We start from the raw sequence: 12878 nt of genomic DNA on the forward strand, positions 1-12878 counted from the left end.
TTTAATAGGCCAGTTTTTAATATAAGCAATATATTAAATATATCATTCTGTGATGTTTGCCACTTAATTTATATATATTAAAAATTGTTCCGTGTTAATATATATAGATTTATCTTTTTATCTGTTACATTTTCCTACTAAGAATATGCTATAATTTACTTAACTTTTTCTTTCCAACATTTAGATTATTTCCAATACTTATTACAGACAGTACCTATATTTATGTTCTTGTGTATGTATATTTTCCATGGGATAAAATCCTAAACGTGAAGTTGCTGAAAGAAAGGAAAAGTCAATTTAAAATTCTAAAAAATGTTATACCAAATTGTCCTTTTAGAAGATAGTGTTAATTTTTATTTGGCCAATTGTTTATAGTGTTAATTTTTATTTGGCCATTTTCCTACTTGTTGTTAATATTAGAGTTTTTCAGACTTTTACTTTTTTTTCTAAGGGGAGAGAGGGGCAGATGTAGAGGAAGAGAGAGAATCCCATGCAGGCTCCATGCCTTTTGTGGAGCCTGATGCAGGGCTTGATCTCATGACCCTGAGATCATGGCCCAAGCCAAAATCAAGAGTTGAATGCTTCACTGACTGAGCCACCCAGGCATCCCATCAAATTTTTGCTTTTTTCTTGAGTCAAAAAAGTTACTTCTTTAGTGTTTAATTTGTGTTTCTTTATTGCTAATGATGTTGCACATTTTTTTACATGTTTATTAGACATTTATATTTCTTCCTCTATTAATTATTTGTTCATATCTATTGTCCAAATTTCTATTAGGTTGTTTAATTTTATCTATAGGAGTTTTTAATATAACATGGATATCATACTTTGTTTATATATGTTGCTAATATTTTCTCATGGTTGCTTATCTTTTCGTTCATTGTGTTTTTTCTGCATTGATTGTTTGTTTGTTTGTTTACTATTCCATGCCAAATTCTGATCAGGGTTCTGTGTCCACTTCTCTTGGTTATGAACAACAGAAACTTACCTGATTAACAATTACCTAGATTTAGCCAAGTTGAAAAACCAACATATGTTTAAAACTATTATAGCATTGATGTTTTAACTTTTTAAAAAATTTTATTTATTTGTTGACAGATCACAAGTAGGCAGAGAGGCATACAGAGAGAGAGCTCAGCAGGGAGCCTGATGTGGGGCTTGATCCTAGGACCCTGAGATCATGACCTGAGCCAAAGGCAGAGGCTTAACCCCCTGAGCCACCCAGGCGCCCCTGGATATGTTTTTTGCAAGTATTTTCTCCAAGTCTGTGGCTTTGTCTTCTAATTCTCTTGACATTCTCTTTAGCAGAGCAGATATTTAAATTTAATGAAGTCCATCTTATTGTTTATTTCATGAAACTTGCCTTTGGTGTTGTATCTAAAAAAGTTATCACCATAACCAAGGTAGTCAAACTTTTCTCCTGTCATTTTCTAGTTTTCTAGTTTTGTATTTTATATTTAGGCCTATGATACATTTGAGTTAATTTTTGTGAAGGTTGTAAGGTCTGGTTTTTTTTGTTTGTTTTTCTGCATGTGGATGTCTTCTAGTTACTTTCAGCACTCTATGTTAAAGAGACTCTCTTTTCTCCATTGTGTTTGCCTTTGCTCCTGTGTCAAAGAGCAGTTGACTATATTTATGTAGATCTGTTTCTGGACTCTTTGTTCTATTAATATCTTTGTTCTTTTACCAGTACTACATTATTTTAATTATTGTAGCTTGTAGTAAATTTGAAGCCAGGTAGTGTCAGTCCAATTTTTTTTTTTCTCCTTCAATATTGAATTGTCTGTTCTAGGTTTTTTGTCTCTCGATGTAAACTTCAGAATCCATTTTTTCATATAAATAAATTCACAAAATAACTTGTGGAATTTTAATTGATATTGAATTAAATCTGTACATCTGTACATCAAGTTGGGAAGAATTGATATCTTTATATATTGAGTCTTCCTGTCCAAAACATGGAATATCTCTCAATTTATTTAGTTATTCTTTGTTTTCTTTTTTCTTTCTTTCAAATTTTTATTTAAATTCTAGTTAGTTAACATATAGTGTAATATTTAGAATTTAGTGATTCATCACTTACTTATAACACCCAATATTCATCACAACAACTGCTCTCCTTAATACCCATCCTCTGTTTAGCCCATCCTTCACCCACCTCTCACCATTGACTCTCAGTTTGTTCTTTATTGTTAAGAGTCTCTTATGGTTTGTTTCCCTCTCTCTCTTTCCCCCCACTTCCTTTATGTTTTGTTCCTTTCATATAGATAGATATATAGATATATATATCTCCCTCATCATCTTTCTCTATTCATCAGCTGATGGGACTTGGGCTCTCTCCATAGTTTGGCTATTATTGATAATGCTGCTGTAAACATGGGGTACATGCACCCCTTTGAATCTGGGGTTGTTGGTTTTTTTTGTATCCTTTGGGTAAATACCTAGTAGTGCTCTTGCTGGGTCGTAGAGTAGTTCTATTTTTAACTTTTTGAGGAACTTCCATGCTATTTTCCAGAGTGGCTGCACCAGTTTGCATTCTCACCAACAGTGTAAGGGGGTTCCCCTTTCTTGGCATCCTCCCCAACATCTGTTGTTTCCTGTGTTGTTAATTTAACCATTGTGACAGGTATAAGGTGGTATCTCCTCATGGTTTTGATTTATATTTCCCTGATGATGAGTGATGTTGAGTATCTTTTCATGTGTTTGTTGGCCATCTGTTCTTCTTTGGAAAAATGTCTATTTATGACTTTTGCCCATTTCTAAGCTGGATTATCTACATTTTAGTTTCTTATTTAGATCTTGTACATATTTTGTTAGAGTTTCTTAGGGTTGTGCCTAAGTATTTCATTGGGGGGATACTAATGTAAATGGTAATCTGTTTTTAATTTCAAATTTCATGTGTTTGTAGTATATAAGAAATTGACTCTCGAAAGTTCACCTTGTATCTGGCAACCTTGCTATAATCACTTACTAGTTCTGGGAGTTTTTTGGTTGATTCTTTCATATTTTCTACACAGGTAATCATATAGATTTGCATACTACAAATTTCAGTAAGTTGTACTTTCATTTTCACTTAAAGTAATTTTAAGCTTCTCTTCTGAGTTCTTCTGTGACCCATATGTTATTTTTTCATCTCCAAGTATTTTGGGATTTCCCAGCTCTTCTGTTTGATTTCTAGTTTAATTTCCTTTTGGTCTGAGCACAGACACCATATGATTTTTTATTCTTTTAAATTTGTTAAGATGTGTTTTATGGCCCAGAATATGGTCTGTCTTGGTGAATGTTCCATGTGAGTGTGAAAAAAATGTATATTCTGTTTTTGGATGAGGTAGTCCATAAATGTCAATTATATCAGTTGGTTGATGATGCTGTTGTGTTCAACTATGTTCTTAGTGATTTTTAATGTGCTGGATCTGTCCATTTTTTATAAAGTCTTCAACTATAATTATGGATTTATCTATTCTTGTAATTCTATAAGCTTTGCCTCATATTTTGATAATCTGTTGTTAGACTCTCTTGTTAAGGATTATTATGTTTTCTTGAGGTTTTGACCCCTTTATCATTATGTTATACCTCTTTTTAACTCTAGTAACTACTTTGCTCTGAAGTCTTTTCTGTCTGAAACCAATACGTACATTCTCACTTTCTTTTGATTAGTGCTAGCATGGTATGTCTTTCTCCACTGCTTTATTTTTAATCTATTGGGCCTTTATATTTAAAATGGGTTTCTTGCAGACAAGAATATTTGGGTTTTGTTTTTTGATACGCTCTGACAATCTGTCTTTTAAAGAATGGATTTCGACCATTGACATTCAAAGTAATGACTGGTATAGTTAGGTCTAGATCTACCATTTTTATTACTCTTGTTCTTTGTTCTTATTTTTGTCTTCCACACTTTTATACCTTTTATGGATTTGAACATATTATATCATTCCATTTTCTCTTAGAATATCTGGGTTTTTTTTAAACTTTTTTTAGTTGTTGCCCTAGAATTTACTATATATATATATTTTCAAGTCTGCTTTCAGATAACACTATACTGCTTCATGGGTAGTGTAAGTACCTTATAATAATGAAATATTTGTGATTCCTTCCTCCTATTTCTTATACCATTGCTATCATTCATTTTACCTTTTTTTTTTTTAAAAGATTTTATTTATTTGAGAGAGAGAGCAAGAGAGAGAGAAAGAACAAGAGAGAGAGAGTAAGCACGAGCAAAGGTAAGGGCAGAGGGAGGCTTAGGGAGGGGAGGAGCAGACTCCCTGCTGAGCAGGGAACCTGATGCAGGGCTGGATCCCAGGACCCTGTGATCATGACCTGAGCTGAAGGCAGACACGTAACCAACTGAGCCACCCAGGAACCCTCAATTCACTTTTAATTAGGCATACATAAATATCCATATATATTTTTAAAAGCACACATAATCAAATACATTATTGCTCAATTATTAGTTTGAATGAATTGTTGCTTATTAGATTAAAAATAAGGAAAAGTTTTTAATTTACATTCACTTAGTCCCTCTCTGATGCTTTTGCTTTATGTTGACCTGAGTTTCTGTTCTGTATTCTTTTACTTTTTTCTGAAGAATGTGTTTTAACATTTCTTGCAAAGCATGTTGACTGGCAGGCAAATACCCTCAAGTTTTGTTTCTCTGAGAAAGTCTTATTTCTCTTTCACCTTGGAAGGATAATTTTACAGAGTACAGAGTTTTATGTTAATTTTTTTTTCTTTCAAACTGCAAGTATTTCATTCCACTCTTTTTTTCTTTTTTTTGCTTGCGTGATTTCTGAGGAGAAGTTGTATAGAAGACTTATCTTTGTTCCTGTATAGGTAAGGTGGGTTTTTTGTTTTGTTTTGTTTTGTTTCATTTTGTCGTTTCTGGTGTTTGTTTGCTTGTTTTCTTAAAATTATTTATTTGACAGAAAGAAAGAGTACAAGCAGGGGGAAAAATAGGCAGAGAAAGAGGGAGAAGCAGGCTCCCTACTGAGTAAGGAGCCCATTGCAGGGCTCCATCCCAGCACCCTGGGATCATGACCTGAGCTGAAGGCAGACACTTAACCTACTGAACCACCCAGGTGCCACAGGTAAGGTGTTTTTATCCTCTGGCTTCTATCAAGTCTTTTTTCTTTAGTCATGATTTTCTATAGTTTAGAGATGATATACCTTTTTGGCAGTGGGGGTGTGTGTGGCATCCTGCTTGGTATACTCTCTGGTTCTTGGATCTGTGGTATTGTATCTGACATTAATTTGGAAATAATTCTCAGTCATTATTTCAAGCAATTCTTCTTTTCCTTTATTTATTTTTCTTTTATTCTTGTTATATATATGTTATACCTTTTATAGTTGTCCCAAAGTTCTTGAATATTCTCTTTTTTTTTTTACTTTGCTTTTCAGTTTTAGAATCTTTTCTGTTCTATTGTCATATGTTCAAGCTCAGAGATTTTTTCTTAAATGATGTCTAGTCTACTAATAAGCCCATTGAAAGCATTGTTCATTTTGTTACAATGTTTTTGATCTCTAACATTTCTTTTTGATTCTTTCTTGGAAGTTTCATCTCTCTGCTTACTTATCCATGTGTCTTATGTGTTGTCTACTTTTTCCATTAAAACTCTTTTCATAGTAATTATAGTTTTAAAAAAATTCCTAGTCTCGGGGCACCTTGGGTGGCCCAGTTAGTTAAGTGTCTGCCTTCAGCTTAGGTCATGATCTCAGGGTCTTGGGATTGAGCCCCATGTTGGGCTCTCTGCTCAGCTGGAAACCTGCTTCTGCCTGCCGCTCTGCCTGCTTGTGCACATGCTCTCTTTTCCTCTGTCAAATAAATAAATAAAGTCTTAAAAAAAAAATTCCTAGTGTGATAATTCCGACATTCTTGCCGTATCTGCCTCTGGTTCTGATGCTTGTTCAGTCTCATCAAACTTTTTCTTTTTTCCTTTTAATAATGCCTTGCAATTTTTTGAAAGGTGGATACAATGTACTTGGTAAAAGGAATTGCTCTAAATAGATCTTTAGTAATGCAGTGGCAATGTGGTGGGTGGGAGATGAGGGGAGGTGTTCAATGGTCCTGTGACTGGACCTCAGTCTTGTAAGCCTATGCCTCTGCATTGTGAAGTTCACAGATGTTCCTTAGTTGTCAGAGCCTTACCCCTCCTCACTCCTCACCCCTTATGTGGGTCAGGATGGCTAGAATGGATCTGGGCATTTCCCTTTGCCAGGTTAGTTGAGCTCTGATAAAACCCCAGCAGGTTAAACTCTGATAAGATAGTTTCTCCTAAGAGCAGGCCTTGTTAAACAGAATACAAAGCTCTGGTATTTTTCAACATATTTACTTTTCCCTTCTGTTTGTCAGAGGCACACGTGGATTTTTCTCTAATCTTCACTTTGAGGACCTGATAGGGCTCTTGGATGTAAAACGCACAAAAACATGGTGTTCTTCTAGAGTTTTTATCTCTCAGACTTGTCCACAGTGAGTTTCTAGTCATTTGCAAGTTACAATTCAGGTTTTTGTTTCCTCGCATTGGTTCCCATGGAGGTTTCTCTGGGTTTCTGCTCTGAAAAGTTGTACTTCTCTGTATCTACCCTCGTCTCCAGTTTTGGGGGGCATTGGTTTGCTTTAGGCCCTCACTTCTCTGACAAATCTAGCAAGAGCTGTTCATTTTCACTTTGTTCATCTTTTTACTTATTGTTAGGGTAGCCTATCGACTTCTAAGCTCCTTACATTCCTGACTGGAAACCAGAGATCTTAAGCTGGCATTTGAAAGTGTGACTTAATACTTTAAAAATTTCTCTTCTTTTCATGTTCTATAAATGTTTATAACTGGGCTCATTAAGTCTCATGAAGCCAATCAAAGTATAGACACACCAAGAGGAAGAACAGGACATAGCAGACAAAGGAAATAAGCAGAAAATTACGAGTGTCTAATACTTAAAAAAAAGTATAGGTTTCAAATAACATTTTCTAACCTTGATTTTCTGCTTATAATACATTAATGCTATTACTTCTGTATCAATTCCTTTGGTGTCTGTCATTGTCTATTACTGAACTGCCAATGTGACACTGTGGCAGAAATATCTTTTGGAGCTCCTCTGGGAGGTCTACTTCAGAGTTCCTCTGGAAAGGAATAGCCTCAAGGAGATTCTGTGTTTGTAGACAGATTGATACTGTATAGCTAAGTATATCATTATTATCACTACTAGGGTATTCTATTGATTTTAAGTTTATCAAAACTATTAGTTTAAGCTTATGGTTCTCACCAACTGATCAGAATGACATCTAGCATGTTTTACCTTTAGTCATCATGGAGTAGCATACTGATCACAGCTGAGTATTTCAGAGAATTCAAGAACCATAATGGCAGACTATTGGTCAGAAATATTCGTATTTAGAATTGAATGAATTTATTACATTAAACTTTAATTTTGAGGTAATGATAGATTCACATGCAGTATAAGAAATAATGGAGATCCTGTGTACTATTTACCCAGTTTCCTCCAGTTGGTAAAAGCTTGTAAAACTATCGTATAATATCACAATGAAGATATTGACCAATATAGTCAAGATGCAGGACAGTTTCATTACCACAGGATTCCTCATGTTGCTCTTTGTAGCCACAATTACCTTTTCCCTTCTCTGTTCATGACCCTTGACAGCCACCATTTCTATAATTTTGTCCTTTCAAGAATGTCATATAGATGGAATCATAGAATATGAGTGTTTTGGGATAGTCTTTTCACTCAGCATAATTCTTTGGAGATGCATCCAAGTTGTGTATATTACTAGTTCATTCCTTTTTATTGCTGAGTAGTATTACATTGTATTGATGTACCACATTTTGTTTAATGTTTATTTAAAACAAGCATTCACTGAAGGACATGTTGGTTATTTTCAGCTTTTCCTTGTTACAAAAGAAGCTGCAGTGAATATTTACATACAGATTTTTGTGTGAACATGAGTTTTTTTTCTCTGAGATAAATGTTCAGAGTATAGTTGCTGGCTTATAGTTCAGAGTATAATTGCATGTTTAGTTTTATTATTTATTTATTTGGTATTTATTTTTTTGCATGTTTGGCTTTATAAGAAACTTCCAAATAGTGTTCCAGTGTGGTTGTACCATTTTACTTTCACCAGGATTATATGAGTCATCCAGTTTTTCCACATTCACCAGCATATGATGTCAACTATTTTTTGTTTTAGCTATTCTGAGTGGTGTGTAGTGGGACCTCATCATGGTTTTAATTTGCATTTCCTTAATGGCTCGTGATATTAAACATCATATGTATATTAGTTTGCCAGGGCTGCCATAATAAAATACTACAGACTGTGTGGCTTTTTTTTTTAATTTTTATTTTTTATAAACATACAATATATTTTATCCCCAGGGGTACAGGTCTGTGAATCGCCAGGTTTACACACTTCACAGCACTCACCATAGCACATACCCTCCCCAATGTCCATAACCCCACCCCCCTTCTCCCCAAACCGCTTCCCCCAGCAACCCTCAGTTTGTTTTGTGAGATTAAGAGTCACTTATGGTTTGTATCCCTCCCAATTCCATCTTGTTTCATTTATTCTTCTCCTACCCCCTTAACCCCCCATGTTGCATCTCCACTTCTTATATCAGGGAGATCATATGATAGTTGTCTTTCTCTGATTGACTTATTTCGCTAAGCATGATACCCTCTAGTTCCATCCACGTTGTCACAAATGGCAAGATTTCATTTCTTTTGATGGCTGCATAGTATTCCATTGTGTTTATATACCACATCTTCTTTATCCATTAGTCTGTTGATGGACATCTAGGTTCTTTCCATAGTTTGGCTATTGTAGACATTGCTGCTATAAACATTCGGATGCACGTGCCCCTTTGGATCACTACATTTGCATCTTTAGGGTAAATACCCAGTAGTGCAATTGCTGGGTCATAGGGTAGTTCTATTTTCAACAATTTGAGGAACCTCCATGCTGTTTTCCAGAGTGGTTGCACCAGCTAGCATTCCCACCAACAGTGTAGGAGGGTTCCCCTTTCTCTGCATCCTCACCAGCATCTGTCATTTCCTGACTTGTTAATTTTAGCCATTCTGACTGGTGTGAGGTGATATCTCATTGTGGTTTTAATATGTATTTCCCTGATGCCAAATGATATGGAGCATTTTTTCATGTGTCTATTGGCCATCTGGATGTCTTCTTTGCAGAAATGTCTGTTCATTTCTTCTGCCCACTTCTTGATTGGATTATTTGTTCTTTGGGTGTTGAGTTTGCTAAGTTCTTTATAAGTTTTGGACACTAGCCCTTTATCTGATATGTCATTTACAAATATCTTCTCCCATTCTGTCAGTTGTCTTTTGGTTTTGTTAACTGTTTCCTTTGCTGTGCAAAAGCTTTTGATCTTGATAAAATCCCAATCGTTCATTTTTGCCCTTGCTTCTGTTGCCTTTGGCAATGTTCCTAGGAAGATGTTGCTGCGGCTGAGGTCAAAGAGGTTGCTGCCTGTGTTCTCCTCAAGGATTTTGATGGATTCCTTTCTCACATTGAGGTCCTTCATCCATTTTTAGTATATTTTTATGTGTGGTGTAAGGAAATGGTCCAATTTCATTTTTCTGCATGTGGCTGTCCAATTTTCCCAACACCATTTATTGAAGAGGCTGTCCTTTTTCCATTGGATGTTCTTTCCTGCTTTGTCAAAGATTAGTTGACCATAGAGTTGAGGGTCTATTTCTGGGCTCTCTATTCTGTTCCATTGATCTATGTGTCTGTTTTTGTGCTAGTACCATGCTATCTTGATGATCACAGCTTTGTAATAGAGCTTGAAGTCTGGAATTGTGATACCACCAACTTTGGCTTTCTTTTTCAATATTCCTTTGGCTATTCGAGGTCTTTTCTGGTTCCATATGAATTTTAGGATTATTTGTTCCATTTATTTGAAGAAAATGGATGGTACTTTGATAGGAATTGCATTAAATGTGTAGATTGCTTTAGGTAGCATAAACATTTTCACAATATTTGTTCTTCCAATCCAAGAGCATGGAACATTTTTCCATTTCTTTGTGTCTTCCTCAATTTCTTTTATGAGTACTTTATAGTTTTCTGGGTATAGACTCTTAGCCTTTTTGGTTAGGTTTATTCCTAGGTATCTTATAGTTTTGGGTGCAATTGTAAATGGGATTGACTCCTTGATTCCTATTCTCCTGAAACTGTTCCAAAAAATAGAAATGAAAGGAAAACTTCCAAACCCATTTTATGAGGCCAGCATCACCTTGATCCGCAAACCAGACAAGGATCCCATCAAAAAAGAGAACTACAGACCAATATCCTTGATGAACACAGATGCGAAAATTCTCACTAAAATACTAGCCAATAGGGTTCAACATTACATTAAAAGGATTATTCACCACGATCAAGTGGGATTTATTCCAGGGCTTCAAGGTTGGTTCAACATCTGCAAATCAATCAATGTGATACAACATATTAATAAAAGAAAGAACAAGAACCATATGATACTCTCAATAGATGCTGAAAAATCATTTGACAAAGTACAGCATCCCTTCCTGATCAAAACTCTTCAAAGTGCAGGGATAGAGGGCACATACCTCAATATCATCAAAACCATCTTTGAAAAACCCACTGCAAATATCATTCTCAATGGAGAAAAACTGAAAGCTTTTCCACTAAGGTCAGGAACACGGCAGCGATGTCCATTATCACCACTGCTATTCAACATAGTACTAGAAGTCCTAGCCTCAGCAATCAGACAACAACTCTTGAATTCAGCTAAGGTCTTGATCTCAGGGTCATGAGTTCAGGCCCCATATTCAGATCCTGTGTTGGACTCCACTTTAGGTTGGACTCCACTTTAAAAAAAAATAAAAAGTTAAAACTGTTTACGTGGTATATTATTTCTATTCTAAAGATTTTATTTAGTTATTTGACAGATAGAAATCACAAGTAGGCAGAGAGGCAGGCAGAAAGAAAGGAAGGGAAGCAGGTTCCCCACTGAGCAGGGAGCCTGATGCGGGGCTTGGTTCCAGGACTCTGGGATCATGACCTGAGCCGAAGGCAGAGGCTTTAACCCACTGAGCCACCCAGGCACCCCTATTATTTCTATTCTTTTGCTCTCAATATACCTATGAGCAAATTTTGACAGCATGCTATAGACAACATATTGTTGAACCATGTTTTTTTTTTTTTTTAATCTACTCTGCCAGTCTCTTTTTCTTTTACTTATTTGAGAGAGTGTGAGAGAAAGAGTGGGGAGGGGCTCAAGGAGAGGGAGAGAAAGAATGTCAAGCAGACTCTTTGATAAATGCAGAACCTGACATGGGGCTCCATCTCATGACCCTGTGATCATACCCTGAGTGGAAATTGAGTCAATCACTTAACCAACTGAGTCACCCAGGCGGCCCTTGGCCAGTGTCTTTTAACTTATGTATTTTTTTAGAAGATTTTATTTATTTATTTGAGGAGAGAGAGATGGAGAGAGCATGAGCCAAGGGGAAAGGCAAAGGGAGAGGGAGAAGCAGACTCCTCGCTGGGCAGGGAGCCTGACCTGGGGCTCCATCTAGGAACCCTGTGATCGTGACCTGAGCTGAAAGCAACTTAAAGACTGAGACACCCAGGTGCCCCTTAATTTATGTATTTAGACCATTTATGTTTAAGGCAGTTATTGGTATGTTAGAGTTTAAGTGTGCCATGGAATTATTTGTGTTCAGTTTGTTCCTCTGGTTCTCTTTTCCCCATTTCTCTTACATTTCCGTTGGTTTCTTCAAGATTTTTAGGATTATATTCTGATGTGTGTGTGTGTGTGTGTGTGTATTTATCTTATTTATATTTTGACAGAATAAGTTCTTCGCTAAAGTTTGTTGATTCTATAGGTTTATATCTCTTGTTATATTTAGGAGATTTGCAGCCATTTTTTCTTTGACTATTATTTTGTCCTACTTTCTCTCTTTTCCTTCTTAGATTCTAATCATATGAATGTTAGCTCTTTTGTTACTATCTCACATGTTTCTGAGGCTTTGTTAATTGTGGTCTTTTTTTTTTTTTTTTCCATTTTCTCTCTGCTCAGTGTGGGTGAATACTGTTGATTTATCCTGAAGTTTATTGATTCTGTCTTCTGTCATTACACTCTGCTTTTGAGCCTGTCTAGTGAATTTTTTCTTTCAGTTATTGCATTTTTCAGTTCTATAATTTCTATTTGGTTCTTATTTTGGTAACTTCTATTTCTTTGTTGAGATTATTTTTTGTTTCAATAGATATTTAATTGCTTTTAAGGTAATTTTTATGGTGGCTGCTTTATAATCTTTGTCACATAATTCCAACATTTGATTTATCTCAGTGTTGGGTCTGTTGTTTATCTTTTTTTTTTTGTTAATGTTATGATTTTCATGGTTCTGGCATGATGAGTGATTTTCCATTGAATCCTGGTTGTTTTGAGGTTATACTGTGAGGTTATGTATCTTATTTCATCTTTTTTTTTTTTTTTTTTTTTTTTAAGCAGGCACTCCCCCTATTGAGGTATAGCATGAAAGCCAGATGGGTATGTTTGTTCAGCTTCCTGCTGGGCTCACTGACACTGCTCCAGCTAAAGTGGGATTTTACTCATACTGCCTTGTATCAGACTGGTGGAGTGGAAGTTCACTTATCCCCCTTGGCCCCATTCACACTTTTCTGGCTAAAGTGGGTCACCAACTTACACTGTTTTGTGTCTCTTCTGGATTAAAACAGTGGCTCCCTGCTGCTGAACTCACTGTCACCAAAGACTGTGAGTCAGAGAGCTGACTCACATCGCTTTGTTGCAGGTGAATGGGTAGAAGTTTGACTCCTCTATGTGCTCCACTGACACCAAGGGATGGGAGAGGTAGAGTGCCACCCAGCCCTGCTTCCTGCC

The 12878-nt window shown here is 36.0% G+C and overlaps 1 protein-coding gene across 4 annotated transcripts in view; it reads left to right on the forward strand.

Annotated features, from left to right (window-relative positions):
- Positions 1–12878, forward strand: part of LEKR1 (leucine, glutamate and lysine rich 1) — a 186668-nt gene that overhangs the window by 18260 nt on the left and 155530 nt on the right. The window contains exon 1 of one of the 4 annotated variants that reach the window (XM_044251663.1): positions 4325–4827. The exons of the other annotated variants lie outside the window; for them this stretch is intronic. The gene's annotated coding sequence lies outside the window, so the exon portion shown is untranslated. Of the gene's footprint in view, positions 1–4324; positions 4828–12878 lie in introns of those variants that run through there. 4 annotated transcript variants of the gene reach the window in all.

The sequence above is a fragment of the Neovison vison genome, chromosome 6, assembly GCF_020171115.1.
Source record: "Neovison vison isolate M4711 chromosome 6, ASM_NN_V1, whole genome shotgun sequence".
NCBI lineage: Eukaryota > Metazoa > Chordata > Mammalia > Carnivora > Mustelidae > Neogale > Neogale vison.